General features: G+C 40.7%; 1 protein-coding gene across 18 annotated transcripts in view; it reads right to left on the bottom strand.

The window, feature by feature from the left end:
* The window catches only part of BRSK2 (BR serine/threonine kinase 2), a 405249-nt gene that overhangs the window by 132571 nt on the left and 255973 nt on the right, over positions 1-16705 (bottom strand). The window lies entirely within an intron of this gene.

Raw genomic sequence — 16705 nt, 5'->3', positions numbered from 1 at the left:
TGTGATGCTAGGGCTCTCTCAGGGCACTTCTTAGTTACTGTCCAAAAGCTTAAGATGAACAGGCACATAAAAAGAGAGACTTATGGCTTATGTTGCTCAGACAAAGGCCTCAGTTATACTTTTTCTCTGATTCACTTTCAACACTAAGTGGAGGAGGAGAGGTAAAAGAGCAAATATTCACCTTCTGCGACAAACAATCCACTGCTAGGATCTACATATTTTTAATTACCTGTCTTGCCTCCCCTCCCCCCTGAAAACAGACTAAGGATCTTGTGGCACCTTAAAGTTTTTTTAAAAACTGTACAAAGTGGACTCCACAAAAACCTAGGCTATAATAGATTGTCAGCCTTTAAGTTGTCACAAGACTCTCTGTTGAGTTTTCAAGCTACACTTATCCAATGCTTCCACAGTTTAATAACAAGGGCTCGAAACTTTCATATTAAAAACAAAGCAGTGATCATTACAAATAAAATCTACAAAGGAACATGCATCTATAGTGTACAGTTCTGATGGTTTAATGCAGGATGGTGTAAGTAATACTATAATGGTCAGAGCAAACTCAATAAATGCTCAGTTATTCTGCAGAAATATCTATGTTTTTTCCTGGCACTTTATAGAATTCTGGATTAGGTTTGAATAATATTTTATGTAGTGAGAAGTCAATAAGAACCAAGAAAAAAGGTGTCTGATCAACAGTTTGCTCATGGGAAGAAGCTAGTAGGAAAACTTTATCATGAGCACTGATTGCAGTTGAATGTACCATGACAGAACTTAAAAGAGTTCATTGAGTAATAGCATCTCCAACAGAGAATCGAAGGAAACTGCAGCATGAGTCATTAAAAGGTGTCTGCCCATGCAGAGGTAATTTGTATTAGCTTTTGCTGGTTAAGTGGTGCACACAAAATCTACAGGAAGGTGATGAACACTAAATCCATGGCAAAGTGGCTATCTGATTGCTTCTCCAGAGGCCCAGATGATGGTTCCCTATGACACCAAGAGGGACCTGACTGCTGATTTGGTAAGTCATCAGGGCATTTGATTACCGAGTCTGCAGATACTACTACTACTGCCACTACTACTACTACTACTACTACTAATATTAATTTATTATTTATAACCTGCCCATCCAGCTGGGTTTCCCCAGCCACCCTGGGTGGCTCCCAACAGATTAAAAACAGAATAAAACATCAAATATTAAAAGCTTCCCAAAACAGGGCTTCCTTCAGATGTCTTCTAAAAGTCAGATAGCTGTTTATTTCCTTGGCACCTGATGGGTGTTCCACAGGATGGGTGTCACCACCGAGAAGGCCCTCTGCCTGGTTCCCTGTAACCTCACATCTCGCAGTGAGAGAACTGCTGCAAGGCCCTCAGAGATGGACCTCAGTGTCCAGGCAGAACAATGAGGGTGGAGACGCTACTTTAGGTATACAGGGCTGAGGTCATTTAGGGCTTTAAAGGTCAGCAACAACACTTTGCATTGTGCTTGGAAATGTACTGGCAGACCATTGTGCCATTGTGAACTCACTGCTAACTACTAACTCTTTGACACTCATTTCACTAAAGTGGTTATAAGAATCAGCCCTTGCGCTCATACTATACAAGAGACAACAAAAGCATCCTTGAGCTTTTCTTATGCTTATGTGAATTCTTATGCATCATATGTGAATGTCAGCATGGTTCCCAGCTTTTAAAACTGCATTAGCTAAATGAAAAATTTCCACTCTTTCCATTTATTGTTCAGGCTGTTGCCTTAATCAGAACTGGTGATGAGTCCTGGTCTTCTTTTTCAAACCTAGCACCATACCCCTAAAACAAATGTGGCCTCTGGGCTCTAGGAAGGAAAGTATAAATGTTTCTTTCACCCCATCCAGAAAATATGTTTGGGGTGGGAGTTGGTAAAAGGTAAATGCTAAGCACTGTCCCCTTCCTTCCAAGCCCCTCCTGAAACTGGTTCCTGGTTTTAGGATAAGTGACAGAAATATTACTCCTCCCCATAATCCCGAAGCTCCCTTCCAAAGGGGAAATGGAGGCAATGGTCTGCCTCTCACTGCTGACTTTGCCATTCAGTACTGGGGCAGTTAGTATATTTGCCCAAACCACAACATTATCTGCCCAGAGGTGCAGCACTTTCTGGCATCAGGAAAGGCAGGTTGTTTGCTGAATGGGAGAAAGTAAATCAAGGATACCTCTGAAGTGGGAGCTAATCTCCCCATACCCACTTCCGTAGCAAGTTTGGAGTCTGGAATGGGAAGCATGTTTCCCCCCTCTCTGTGCTGTATCACTTTGCAGCCCACTTATTTTGTCTAATGAAACTCAAGTGAGACTCAGAGAGCCAACCCCAGTCTGCAAAGCACTGAGCTTCTTTCCTGGCCACACCTAAATGGGATGGAGTACTGAAAGCCATCTTTTACGGTAGAGTCAAAGAAGTCAAAGGAGCTTGCTAGGCTTAGGCCTGGATAGGAGCTTCAGAAGTTCATATTTCTCACCTCAGAGAAATAATAGCATTATGAGGTTCCAATTCTTCAACAGCTCAGATTAAAATCTAAGACACAAAAGAATTCCTGCTTAGTCATATAATCCTCCACTTCCCTTTCCTTTAACAAGACTTGGCAGCTAGGGCAATAGCAATGTCATTCCAGCTGTGGGAACACGGAAAGAATAAAATCAAGTCTCTCCCTCCTGTCTCTCTCTAGAGACATTGGTAGTGTGCAAGGACACAGGCATTAGTGGCTCTTGGGAAATTTAGTCTTCTCAGAAGCTACTGCAATGGCAATAGCAGTGGTAGATCTGATCTCCCTCCATTCATCATTCTGTGGCTGGAGCACCACACTAAGTTCTGCCCTTGGCAGGTTGCATTGGGGATATTATTATTATTATTATTATTATTATTATTATTATTATTAGGAAGGGGAGGCAGAGGTAGGAAACTTCTGAAGCTGGGTTGGTTTTTTTGGGGGGTGGGGGTGGGGGTGGATTCAAATGATTTTGGATTTTCTTGGAGCTAGCCTGACTTGTTTGCTGAGCCAAATCTAACATAAGCTAGAAGCAGGAAGTTGTGTATCAGTGTTTGATAGATACATTGGGGACTGATTTTAATAAAAGTCTATTTTTCATGAGTGAAAATAATTTCTGTCTTAGATAACACAGGCCCTAAAAACACTTCCAAACCAGCATGTCTAGTGATTATATCAGAACACCCAGACAGTGCTTTCATTCCTGAACTGGCCCCTGCTTTCTTTGTGACCTTCAACAAGTCAATGATTTCTCTATGACTTACATCCCCCATTGGTGACATGAGATATTTGGTAAAATTGTAACAGCTATCAACTCTGGATTGTACTACCTGGAAACAGGGGAAATCAGACTCTGCTAAAATTGCAAGAACAACATGAGGATAATAAATTTCACCTGCCTTTGTCTTTGCTCTCTCAAATGAAATGTCTGTCTGTATTTATTATTGCTTTCCCATGTAACTGAATTAAATACTGAAAGCCAGGGATAATGACAAGATCTCTATCCAGATTGCTGTGGAAATTGATACAATGTCACTGTTAACTCTTTCCCCATTCTATAGAAACATTGCAAAGACACTGTGTAGCAGTTCTATCAAAAGCTTAAAGTGTAGCCATGTTTCCAAAATTATCTCTGCAGCAGCGAATGTCTGCCTAAGAACAGGATTTCACATTTCCAGGGAAACACCAGTGGTTGATATAGGGCAGACAGAGGCTGTAGTAATTCTATCACTGGATTGGTTAGGAGAACACAGTGGAAATCCATGTAATCACACAATCAGTATGAAGCCTCTGAAAAAAAACCAAACAGATCTGAAGTATGGGATACAACCGTGCATTCTTTCCCTCACCTTTGCCAACGATTGGTACCACTTTTATGCCTCCTTGCGCCAGGAAACCCACATATTGCTTTCTGGCTCCGAGCCAGGAAGGATGAGAGTGGAGCCCTGCAGGGCTGACTGCTTTAATGCAGATACAATTATCAGAGAGGAAGACAAGCCTCAAACTGCTAGGCTGGAGAGAGGCTCCAGGAGCCTGCAGTAAACCGGAATCATGGAGTGACATTTGCATAATGTTAAAAAGACACATCCATCTGCCACACGAATCCCAGACCCCAAGAGAGGATTCCAGATTCGTGTTTTGTTTTTTGTCCCCCTTTCCTGCAAGGGGCTTTGTCCAGGTCATGGCAAAAGCATTTGGCCGGAGAGAGGGGTCAGAAATGACTTCAAAGTGGACACAAAGGCATATCACTTGCTTTATGACCTTGCAGGTGCCAATTAGAGGTTTTTAGGGTCTAAGCAGGGAGTTGATTAGCTAGTAAGATGCTTCACTGACTCTGCTAATGAAAGAGACTAACACAAAGGCAACATTTCCCTTAGCAGGAACAATGCAAAATCTTCACTTATGTCCTCATCTCCAGCCCTTTTCCTCCAGGAGAACTGGCTTCTCTTTGCTTTAAGCTCAATTCACATGCTTGGATGTCAGTGAGAAAACAGCACTTTATTTCCAATATCCTAACTCGCAACACAATCTGCAGAGCCCACCCTATGTTTCTAAGAGGCAAATGCTATGCCTGTCTCTTCTGGATGTTCCACATGTCTTTTACATTCATTTTCCTCACTTTTTGGTGACTGAGTTAGTTGAGAAAAGATGGAACTGCAAATGTTTGCTCCATCAATGGATAGAAACAGAAGCTAGTGTTACCTTATTCTGTCCGTCTGTTTCACACTCACTCCCAGCAGGCCCTTCCTTATATAGCAGAAAGCTGAAAGGCTGTCCTCTCCGCAGAGGCAGTAGGAAGGGATGGGGGAGACTTCCGGTTTGGGTCGCGGACAGCGAGGAAGCGCAGAGAGCCCCTGTAAAGGGCTTTCTGAACAACACGGAGGCTTGGGGGAGTCGCAAAGGCACTGCGCCCCCCAAAAATCCCAGGGGGGAGACCCCTGGGGGATAGGCTTCCCGGCAGCGTGGGAGCGGCTTTCTACCGTCCTTTCGGGTTTTTTTTATGGAAGAAACTCGGGACGGGACCGCGAGCGCAAAATGGGAGAGCACCGACCCCGTGTTGTGATGCCTCTAGCTTCTGCTGAGAAAGGCGACGAACCTCTTTAAGATAAAAATGGATTCCCCTGCGTGCTGTGATTTAAAATATTCTAAAAAATTGGAGCTTAAGTGAGGAGAATCCTGGATGTTTTAAGATTCGGCAAAGAATTCATCCGGCTGAGAGCAGAAAATGGCGCGGGCTACAGAATCGCAGATATAAAAAAAAGGGAAGTAGCTGCTTACCGGCCTGACTGAGTGAGTACAGAACGCCGCGGCAAATTAGCTAAGGCTAACAATTTATTAAATACAAAGTAACAAAGAAGATGCCTGCTTGAATCTACATTTTACCCCTCCCCCCCCGCATACTTTGTTTCTTTTGCGGAGGGACACAGTTGCAAATAATCAATGGAACTCAGCGGTTGGGGAGGATATTTATATATGTATTTAAAGACTGCAAGAGCTTACTGCAAGTGGCACTGAAAGGTGAAATACAAAGAGACTGAAGGGAGAACTCTATTACAGACGTCGTGGAAGTTGGAACACAGGGAATATAGTGAGGAACGCAAAGCCACTCTAAGGAGATTTATAAGCCTCCCACAACTTTCTCCTTTTGGCAATTCTACCTTCTCCCATTTCTCTTTCTTTTTTTCCCCGCTGAGCGACGCCAGTTCCTCTTTGGCTACTTAATAACTACAACGACCAGCCCTGCAACCCCTCAGCTGTTGGAACATAGTGCGAAAGCAAATCTGAGCACCAGACCACCTATCTATAATACAGAGGGGTCTGTGTATTTAACCAACTAGAACTGATCTCTTATTCTTAACGTTACAGACTTCTTAAATTTCTGTTGGATAAATCTTTTGTTGGATAGACATTTTTTGCCTACTCTTTGGGACTGTGTTAGATACCTTTAGAACAAAAAAAAAAAAGAAAAGAAAGAAGGTGGTAGAACAAAGACGACCATTTCTCCTTATTTCTATGAACTTTAAGTGGACTGGAGTATAATACCATGGTATATATTACCACGTTGGATTAGGCCATCAAGTGGCTGAAGAGCAGAGGATCACGTTGACCTGGCCAAAGTAACCTTTGTGAAACACCTTGGGTAACATCTTTGAACTTTCTCCTGTACACTTTAAAAAGACTGTTGACTTGATTTGGCCCAGTTAACTACTTTATATAAAAGAAGAAATCTTTACCACTGGACCTTTAATTTAATTTGATATACCTCACGGTGGTTTAACCTTCTTTTCGGTTGGGTTTACACTCTTACCACCCTTGGAAAATAATTGGAAAATATTTACTTACTTCATTCCCCCCCATTTTTGCTTATTTTTGTGAGATAAGACTATCGGTCTTTTGGTTCATAAGCACAGTAAATTGGGCTTAAATTGGATTAGGAAGATATATTTGTAGACTCAATTTAGACATTTGAATGAGATATTTTATAAGACTTTAGAAGAGATTGTGAGCCCCTAAAGGGAGAGAGTCAGTTGCAAAACATAAAGTGTGAAAATAAGGATATAATGTCGGGGAAAAATGGGAAGAAGATGGGGGGGACCCCAGCTGAAAGGAAGATATCCAGGCAAGAGGAAATTAAAGATTTAGATTTTTTATGGTTAAAAATTAAGGATGAGTTTAAACAGAGTGAAATACATATGGAAAATAAATTAGGAGAAGTGCAGGAGATGATAGACAGAAAAATAGAAGAGGCAGTAGGCGAGCTGTCCACTAAAATTCAAGAATTATCAGTTAAATCAAAAGCATTTGAAGAAACTAATAAAAAAATTCAGAAAGAGATGAGAGAACAGAAAAAGGAGACAGAAAAGTTAAAGGAAGAAATGAAAGAGGTGAATAAAATGCAAGAGCAAATATGGGATAACTTAGCGATGACAGAAATGCGGCAGAAGCAACTTCACTTGAAATTCAGAGGAATAGGAGAAGAAGCGAAAGAGAATGTAAAAGAGAAAATGATTAAGGAGTTAACTAAATGGCTAGAACTAAAAGAGGAAGAGGTAGCATATGCGATAGAGAACGCCTTTAGAATAAGAACGAGAGGCCAACAAAATAAGGTAAAAAAAACCCTTGGGGACTGTTTAGTAATCTTTAACTCAATAGAGATGAAGAACTTAATATTAAAAACAAGCTACCATAAAAAATTAATAATTGATGGCAGACCAATTATTGTCCTCAAAGAAATACCAGTTAGACTCCTTCGAAAAAGAGAGGGATACAGACAAATAGTAGGCGTCCTGAAGAGAAACGCCATACAATATAGATGGGAGTTCCCGGAAGGGATTGCCTTCTTTTTTAAAGATAAAAGGTTTAAGTTGACAGACGCCCAAGAAGTGGAAAATTTTTTGAGAAGGTATGAGAAAGAACTAGGTAAGGTTGAAGAAGGGATAAGAGACAGAGAGGGAAGCAAAACCGAGAAAAAAGGAAGGAAAGAGAGGAGAGGGGCTCGGGAAGAGAAAGAAGACGAAGAAGTAGTAGAAGAGGAAAAGGGCGCCGTGGGAGGTGAAGAAACAGAGGAAGAAGAAAACACAGAGAACGGAAGCTCTAAAACACAAGTTTGAAAATCTAAATTGAACAAATAGAAAGTAATTTTAACAATGTCTTTGAACTTTTTGTCCTGGAATGTAAATGGTTTAAATGAAAAATCGAAAAGGAATAAAATAGAGAAAGTTTTGAGGAATAAAAACTATGATGTGATTTGTTGTCAAGAGACGCATGTGGCCAAAAAACACAAACACTTGCTGATAAGTAAAAAACTGGGAGTTGAATTTATTAACTCAGATGTAAATAAAAAAAGAGGATTGGTGACCTACGTTAAGGAGAAATGGGAACCTGTATTAATTTGCAAAGATGATGAGGGAACAATTCTGGGAGTTCAAATTAACTACCAAGGTGAAAAATTGAATGTGGTAAATGTTTATGCCCCTAATACAAACAAAGCAGAGTTCTTCAAAAAATTAGAACAAGTACTATTAGAATTAGAAAATCATAAATTAATTCTGCTTGGAGATTTGAATGGAGTACCAATACCAGAATTAGATAGAAGTGAAAAAAAGACGAAATCGAACCAAGGGAAACTTCCAAAATCCTTTAATAACCTTGAAGAAAATCTAGATTTGATCGATATTTGGAGGCATAAAAACCCAATAACGAGACAATTTACACACTTCTCAGAGCCACATCAGAGCTGGAGTAGAATCGACCAGATATGGGTCTCAAGAGAACTATCGACAAGAGCAACGAGATGTGAAATACAACCCAGAACACTTTCCGATCACAACCCAATTACTTTGGAAATAAAATGTAGGTCATCTGGGTCATATAGGTGGAGAATGAATGAATACTTACTTGAAAACGACGAGACGGCCGAGAAGGCTAAAAATACCCTAAAAGAATATTTTGACATAAATTTAAATAAAGAAACAAAAATTGATACAGTTTGGGACGCTAGCAAGGCAGTTCTTAGAGGATTCTTAATCCAACAGAATAACTATAGAAGGAAGTTAAGAGAATCGAAGAAAGAAGAAATTATTAAGCAACTAAGAGACTGTGAGAAAAAATTAACAATAAACCCTAGGGATGAAAGGACCAAACAAATCTCTGGAATGTTACAATCACAATACTCAATTCTAATAAGCCAAGAAGTAGAATGGAGAATCAAATCAATGAAGCAAAAATATTTTGAATCTGCGAATAAAACAGGGAAACTACTGGCGTGGCAATTAAGAAAAAGGAAAAAAACAAAATGTGATCAACAAAATTAAAATAGAAGATCGGATAGTAGAAGACCCCAATGAAATAAAGGAAAGGTTCCTTCAATTCTATGAAAACCTATATAAAAAGGAAGACGAGAATATAGTAGAAATAGAAAAATATCTGGAAAGGAATGGAGGAAAACACCTGATGGATGAAGAGAAAGCTTACCTAAACAAATTAATAACAGCAGACGAGATTAAGGAAGCAATTAAGAAGATGAAACCAGGGAAAGCACCAGGTCCAGACGGTTTGTCACAAAAGTACTACAAAGTTTTGGAAGAATATTTGACCCCGGTTTTATGTGACGTGATGAATAATATTCTACAAGGAGGGAGGATACCTGACTCCTGGAAAGAGGCACACATCACGTTAATACCCAAACCAGATTCTGATAAACTGGACATAAGAAATTATAGACCGATATCACTGCTCAATAATGATTACAAAATCTTTGCAGAAATAATGGCGAATAGACTCAAGAAATATTTAATAAAATACATTCATAAAGATCAAGCTGGATTCCTCCCTAACAGACAACTAAAAGACAATGTAAGGCACATAATAAATATTATTGAATATTTGGAACTCAAGAATGAAATTCCCGCGGCATTAGTCTTTGTCGACGCGGAGAAGGCTTTCGACAATGTATCCTGGCAGTTCTTATTAAAATGCATGGAGAGGATAGGAATAGAGGGGCCTTTTATGGAAGGCATAAAAGCGATTTATTCAAGCCAAAGGGCTAACTTAATCATTAATAATAATCTAACTAACCCGTTTATGATTTCGAAGGGTACAAGACAGGGGTGCCCTCTGTCCCCTTTATTATTTATTATGGTGTTGGAAGTAATTGCAAATAAAATAAGGGAAACCTCAGAAATAAGAGGAATCAGAATTGGAACAAAAGAATATAAATTAAAGGCTTACGCAGATGATTTGGTAATATCATTAGAAGATCCAGTGAAAAATATCAGTAAAGTCTTAGAATTATTAGAAGAATTTGGGAAACTGTCTGGTTTCAAGCTAAATAAGGTCAAAACCAAGATGCTGACAAAGAATTTGGCAGAAGATTTAAGAAATCAGTTAGAGTTACAATCAGGAATTAAGGTGGTGAAAAAGGTGAAGTATCTGGGTATTTGGGTCTCTACAAAAAATATAAACCTAGTAGAAGATAATTATATGAGGACCTGGAGAGAAATTAAAAAAGATTTAGACACCTGGAACAGGATAAAACTCTCCTGGTCGGGCAGAATGGCCGCAATTAAGATGAACATCCTTCCAAGACTGCTGTTTCTATTTCAGAACATCCCGGTGATTAGAGGTACGACAATGTTTAAAGATTGGCAGAAAACACTTTCCAGATTTATTTGGCAGGGCAAAAGAGCAAGAATTAAGTTTAAATTACTCACAGACAGAAGAGAGAGAGGAGGGTTTGCTGTCCCGAACTTGAAATTATACTACGAGGCCTCGTGTTTGTGCTGGATCAAGGAGTGGGTCATTTTGGAAAATACAGACTTGTTGGACTTAGAGGGATTTAACACCAGATTTGGCTGGCATGCATATCTATGGCAAGATAAAGAGAGGGTACATAAAGGATTCTCTGACCACATTATTAGAGGTGCGTTACTCGAGGTATGGAACAGAAATAAAAGATTGTTAGAAAAAGACACCCCTTGGTGGTTATCACCAATTGATATCCTAACCATTAAAAAACTAAACATGGAAAGCCAAAGATGGACCTATGAAGACCTCCTGGTAAGAACAGATAAAGGGTGGAAAATTAAGACATATGAAGACTTAAAGGATAAATTATTGGGTTGGCTACAATTCCACCAAATTAACGCTTTATGGAATGAACATAAAAAAACAGGGATGAATGAGAAAAAGTCTAGATACCAGGTGGAAATACTAGAAGGAAACTCCAAACTCCTATCTAAAATGTACAATCAATTATTAGAATGGGACACCAAAGATGAAGAGATAAAGGAAGTTATGATTAAATGGGCTATAGACTTGGGATATAACCTAGATTACGATAGGTGGGCTAAACTTTGGAATAAGGATATGAAATTTACAGCATGTGTTGGACTCCGAGAAAACATGGAAAAAATGATGTACAGATGGTACATCACTCCCGTGAAATTGGAAAAAATGTATAAGACAGGGGACAAAACATGCTGGAAATGCAAAACAAAAGAAGGTGATTTCCATCATATGTGGTGGGCTTGTGAAGAAGTGAAAAGGTTTTGGGGACTTATTTATGATGAATTAAAAAAAATCCTGAAATATACCTTTCCAAAAAAACCCGAAGCCTTTCTTTTAGGAATGGTCGGAGAGGAGATTAGGAAAGAAGACCAAACTATGTTTCAATACGCAACGGTAGCTGCCAGGATATTGCTAGCGCAAAATTGGAAAACCTCTAATATCCCAACTGTTAGAGAATGGCAAATTAAGCTATTTGAGTATATAGAACTAGCTAGGATGACACAAAAAATCAGGCATCAAAAAAATGTAAAATTTACTAAGGACTGGAACAAATTCGTAACATACATAGAAACAAATTTAGGATACAACAAAATCACAGTAGGTGAAATATAAAACCTGCGAAGTAAAGATAAAGGCGATAAAAAATACCGCAGAAAGATAATGTGGTGATATAGCTCAAAACTGAGATGGAGGGAAGTCACTCATTGTTATGATGTTCGGAGTTTGTTTCTTTTTTCTGTATGGGTTGTTATGAGTTTTGTTTTACTGTGTTGTATGTTTTTTGTGTTGTTCTTTTTTTTTTTTTTTTTTCTCTGTTGTAAAAAAGAGCTCAATAAAAAGAATTTAAAAAAAAAAAAAAAGGAAGGGATGGGGGAACTGGGCAACATTTCCAATCACTCAGGCCAGGGAGTGCAAAAGTAAATTTGAAATTGCCAGCATTAGCCTAAGTACTGAGATACAAATTTTAGTTCCCACACCCTCCTCCTCCAGTTCATGGCCAACTTGCACAGCAACTGATTTAATCACAAGGCCCTTGAGCTGGTACTAAGAAAGGAACAGAGGGCCCCAATACAATTAATAGGTCTTTGCTTGGAATTCCAAGCACTATCTCTGAGTATTGTAAATGCCAGGGAAAGGCCATTTATCCCTCCCCCCTCAACCCACCATTAGATGACTCTTTGTCACATCATGGGAATTTACAAACGATTCAAGCCATGTTTGAGTTGATGATCAACATGCATTTGAGGAATCACTTAATCAACTGAAAAAGCATAGGAGGGGAAACATAATCTGAAGTAGGAGACTTCCTCCATACATGTTATGGGTCTATGATGCTTGCTTCTGATATATTGGAATAAGGAAAGTTCACCATAACAAAGCTCCATTGCTAGTGAAGCAGCACAACCCCTATGCATGAAAATGTAATTTTATAAAAACAAATTATAATAAATTCTGCTTTTGTTTAGCATTTCTAGCCTTACTTACACAGCTGTCCCAGCTCAGAATCACTACTTAATACATCATTACATTCAACTATTTTCGTTTTAGCCACCAATCAGAAAGCCAACATGTTCAAGTGTGGCATCTATCTGCAGTGCATGTCTCTTTAAATAATGCCTGGTCTGAAGGCAGGCAGCCATGATGAAAACTGACAACATGGATTTATTAATTCAGCATGTAGGATAATCAGCTGTCCAATAGTACATGGCAAATCAACCATCTGACATACAGCTCTGTGACAACACTCAGCAGAATTAGCCTCTCTGGAGCTGGAACCCAGATCTGTCTTCAATACAATACCTTCCACAGCAGTAATGTTGGGGGAACTTTCCGCACTGACCTTCCTTTAACTTCCTCACCAACTCTAACCAAAATCACCCAGGGATAGGAACTCTCATTGGACCTAGGCAATTTTTTAAAAAACAGATTTGTATGGCACTTTTCATCAAATGTTTCAAAGTGGCTTACAGAAGAATATGAAAAGTACAAATGGAGTACATTCTGTGGAGTTGGGCTCACAATACTGAATGCATGAGTCATGCTTCTGGTCCATGGGGGACCACTAATAGTGCTCCCCCCAGATTATCTCAGTATCCTAGATTTTGTTATTCAGGGCTTTTACCAATACAAGAACCTTGAACTTGGCCCACTAGCAGACAGGAAACCAGTAGGTCATTTAATTCATTATAAAAAATAAATTCCAAAAATCTGAGTTAAATGTTTAAAAATCCAATTAAAGTTTTAAACATCACACACACACACACACACACACATTGTTTGCCCCTATGCATCCCTGTAACAAGGAGGGAGCTTGAAGGAGTAGCAGTACGTCTTCCTAACCTTTCAGCACTACAGAAAGGAACGTATTATGTTTGAAATGCCTCAGTTTGATACTGACAGAAGCACCCACATTCAGACTCCCCCACCCTACGGTAATTCTCCTTCCATTAAAAATAAGTACATGCTGTTGAAACAAAATGACAATACTCAAGAGGATCCGTGACATTGTACAAGGAAAACAGAACCACCGCACACTATTATCCAGGGCCTCTGAGAAAAGCCAAAGGACAGCACATGCACAATCAAAAAGTCAAGTCTGCACTTTTCTCACCCCGTCTGCTATGAAAGCAGGGGATGTGAGGGAAGGGAAGGCCTTGGCTGAAGTTGTGCCAAATGCACTCCAGTGATTGATGAAGCTATGCTGACCTAGCTTTACCCTCTTCCCCAGCGGGGTTGCAACAGACTTGGTTATAACTGGCAGAGTTACCCACACCTGCAACATACCCTGTTTCTTTTCTTGGCCTTCAGCTGCAGCAGCAGAAACAATGTTTGGGTTCAAGCTCAATGAGCTTTTTAAACAGATGTGGAAACCAGGAGGTGGAGTAATATGGGAGAGATGGGAAAGAAACCCTCCTAAATCAAATGTGTTTGAGGAATATGCTGTGCATGAACTCAGCCCCTGCAGACTCCTTAGCAATTCCTCTTACCATCTCTTGCAAGCACTGTACTGAAAGGGAACCTAGGGTACCAGTACATAGGAATGACACCTTTTCTAGGCCATTGCTATTCAAATGGTGTGTGTATGTGCTGCATCATGTGACTGATTATGTGGGGAAGGGCTTACCTGCCCCCCATATTTTATTCAAGTTGGCACCCCTGCATGGCTTACAGAGTGCCCAAGGTATACAAGGTGAGAGGCTCAGAAGCAGGCAAGTGGTTGCACAGTTCTTCATTGGAAATCAGTATGTGAAAGAATGCTGGGCAGGAAGAGAGGAGAGGCCGAGGAGCAGGAAAAGAGGGGAAAGGCCCAGGAGCTCCATTGTTTAGCAGTGTGTGTCACTTAGTTTGGTTTCCCCCAGCAATGGTGCCCTCCATATGTTGCTGGACTCCAGCTCCCATCAGCTGCAGCAAGCATGGTCAATGGTCAGGGATGATGAGAGCTGAGGTCCAAAACATATGGAAGGCATCAGGTTAGGGAAGGCTGACCTGGAGTACCAAAAATGCTAATACTGTGTTCCTGCCCCATTCCAATAAGCATTATGGACATAGGTTAAAAGCATCCAGACAAGCTTACCAAAGTTCATCATTGCAGATATTTAAAAAGAGGTTAAAGGCTTTACTATTCCAGCAAGCTTTTATGAGATAAACAATTTGTATGAGATTTGAGTGTTTGGCCTATTCTAAATGGATGCACTTTGGTGGTTTAAAAAAATGAACTTATAAAAGAGAGAGAAAATCATGATATGCATACTATGAACAGAGAGGGGGAAATCCATGGTTTCAGGCTAAGTGGAAATGTAGAGGCTGGATGAAGTGGGTTCCTTGAAAAGGCCTGTGTAGGATGATTCCAGTCATGCTCACTACCTGGTCCCGCAACCACTGTTGCTTTCATTGTGGGCTAGTATGTACAGCTGAAGGACAAATGAATTCCACAGGCCTGATTATGTTTCCATCCCCTTTCAAAAGCAAAACTACCTTCTTATCCTTTGCCATAGTTATACATCATATAGGTATAAGAATTGCCCTGTACAGAGAAGAAGGCCTTGCTGATATTTCAGATGTCAGCCTGCAAATACATGGCTATTTCCAGAGCATGCCATAGGCCAATTTTCACATGTTGTGGTGTTTTAAAGCAACCGTTTTGTTCTGCTGCCTAGCACTGCTGGAGTTCTTTGTTGCGTCCTTTCCCCCATTGTGTCCAGAATCACTTTCTGCCCTCTGAGAAAGTCAGTGCAGCAAGATCCCTTGCCATCTCATGAGCACACAGCTCCCCCTCCCAAGCATCCTGAGCTGTGCACAGAGTTGCTGAGCAAATATTGAATAATGTGTGCGAATTTGCACTCACATACACTCACACAAACCTTTATACGACAGAGCTTCTTCCCCCTGCCCCCACCCCAAAGACCTTTGCATGATTACACATCCCCATGCAGCTGTAGAGATGATGGCAGAAATAGCTATATTTTCAGCTCAAACCTTTCACTGGCTGTTATTGTATGCAACTCAGGCTGCACAGTATGAGACCACAAAGAAAAGCAAGCACGCATACACGGGCAGAAAGAAAGGCAAAAATTATATCACAAAATCGGCCTCTGTTTTGACAGCAAAAAAAGCTGTCTGTGCTCAGCCCAGAACCACCTCAGGCTCACTGTGTGACAAAGGCAATGACAACAAACTTCCTGGACCCCCTCAGTGAAAACATCGTCATCCCCTGCCTTGTAGAGACAGCCAGAACAGCAGCAGCAGCAAATCTTCCCATCAGTGCTATTGCCATCCAGGATCCTACCTGGCAGGGAGCTGAGTGATCAAAGCAGCCAGGAAAGATCATTTTGTTTTCAGGTTATATAGCCTCTCCTGCTCCCCCCACATACTGCCACCCACACATCCCTCTCATTAGTGGGGACAAGGGTGACATTTTGCCAGCCAATCAATATCAAGCAGATGCCAGTTCTAGGAGGAAAGTATAGGGGAAGCCACAGAAAGCACAGTCCTCTAGCCACTGGTGTTTATGGCTTTCTGAATTATCCTTGGCCTGCACACGCGTGCACGCAAACACACCTAGGTGCACACATCATCCTCACCCTGCCCAAACTCATCTCTTTCTGTAAGAGAATGGCTTCTTTAGTAGTCTCATTTTTGTGGTTGCATTTTACCGTTGAGGAAAGCCAGCTTGGGGGCACCTCCTTCACCTGCTTGCAGAATTACTCAAGTTTGCTAGAGGTTGGCTACCCAAACAGTCCACAGCCTCCACAGTTTGTTTTGCCTGCAAGGAGCTCTTAAGACATATATGTTTCCCTGTTTCAAACAATTTACAAATCTTGTTCCTTGCTGTTCAAAACCATGCAGTAGGGTGACAGGCGGCGATGAACCTGTACACTCGGAGTGCAGAGGTGAAGTAGGGTACACCTGCTCTCCATCCAAAGTCATTCTGCCCAATCTTTTTGTTTTTTACTTCTTCTTCAGTGTTATTTCCGTTTGTCAAATGCCACAGCAGCAACTTCTGTCAAGTGCAAAATAGCAAATTTCATAACATTTGCTTTTCCACGCCAACTTCCATCCTGCACTTTTACTGCTTTGTTGTTTGTCTTACAGCATAGTCAACAAGACTTACTCTCATAAGGGTATTTAGGGTTGCATCCTTAATTCTGTACCAAGAAGAAAACCATGGGAGTGATTCTAGAGCATGGCCAGCAACCATGGGGCCCTCCAGATGTTGCTGAACTACAAATCCCATCAGCCCAAGGCAGCATGATAGCCAAGGATGGTGGATGTTGTAGTCCAACAACCTCTGGAGGGCACCACACTGGCCCTACTGCTATTCTAGAAACTTGTCTCCTTACAGAGAGAAATGCCATCAGCCAAGTCTCTCATACTGGTTTAGAAGTAATCCTTAGGATGCTGCT

This window comes from Podarcis filfolensis (assembly GCF_964270895.1).
Source record: "Podarcis filfolensis genome assembly, chromosome: 1".
NCBI lineage: Eukaryota > Metazoa > Chordata > Lepidosauria > Squamata > Lacertidae > Podarcis > Podarcis filfolensis.
The sequence above is the reverse complement of the archived record's forward strand: the minus strand, read 5'-3'. Positions and strand labels throughout refer to the sequence as shown.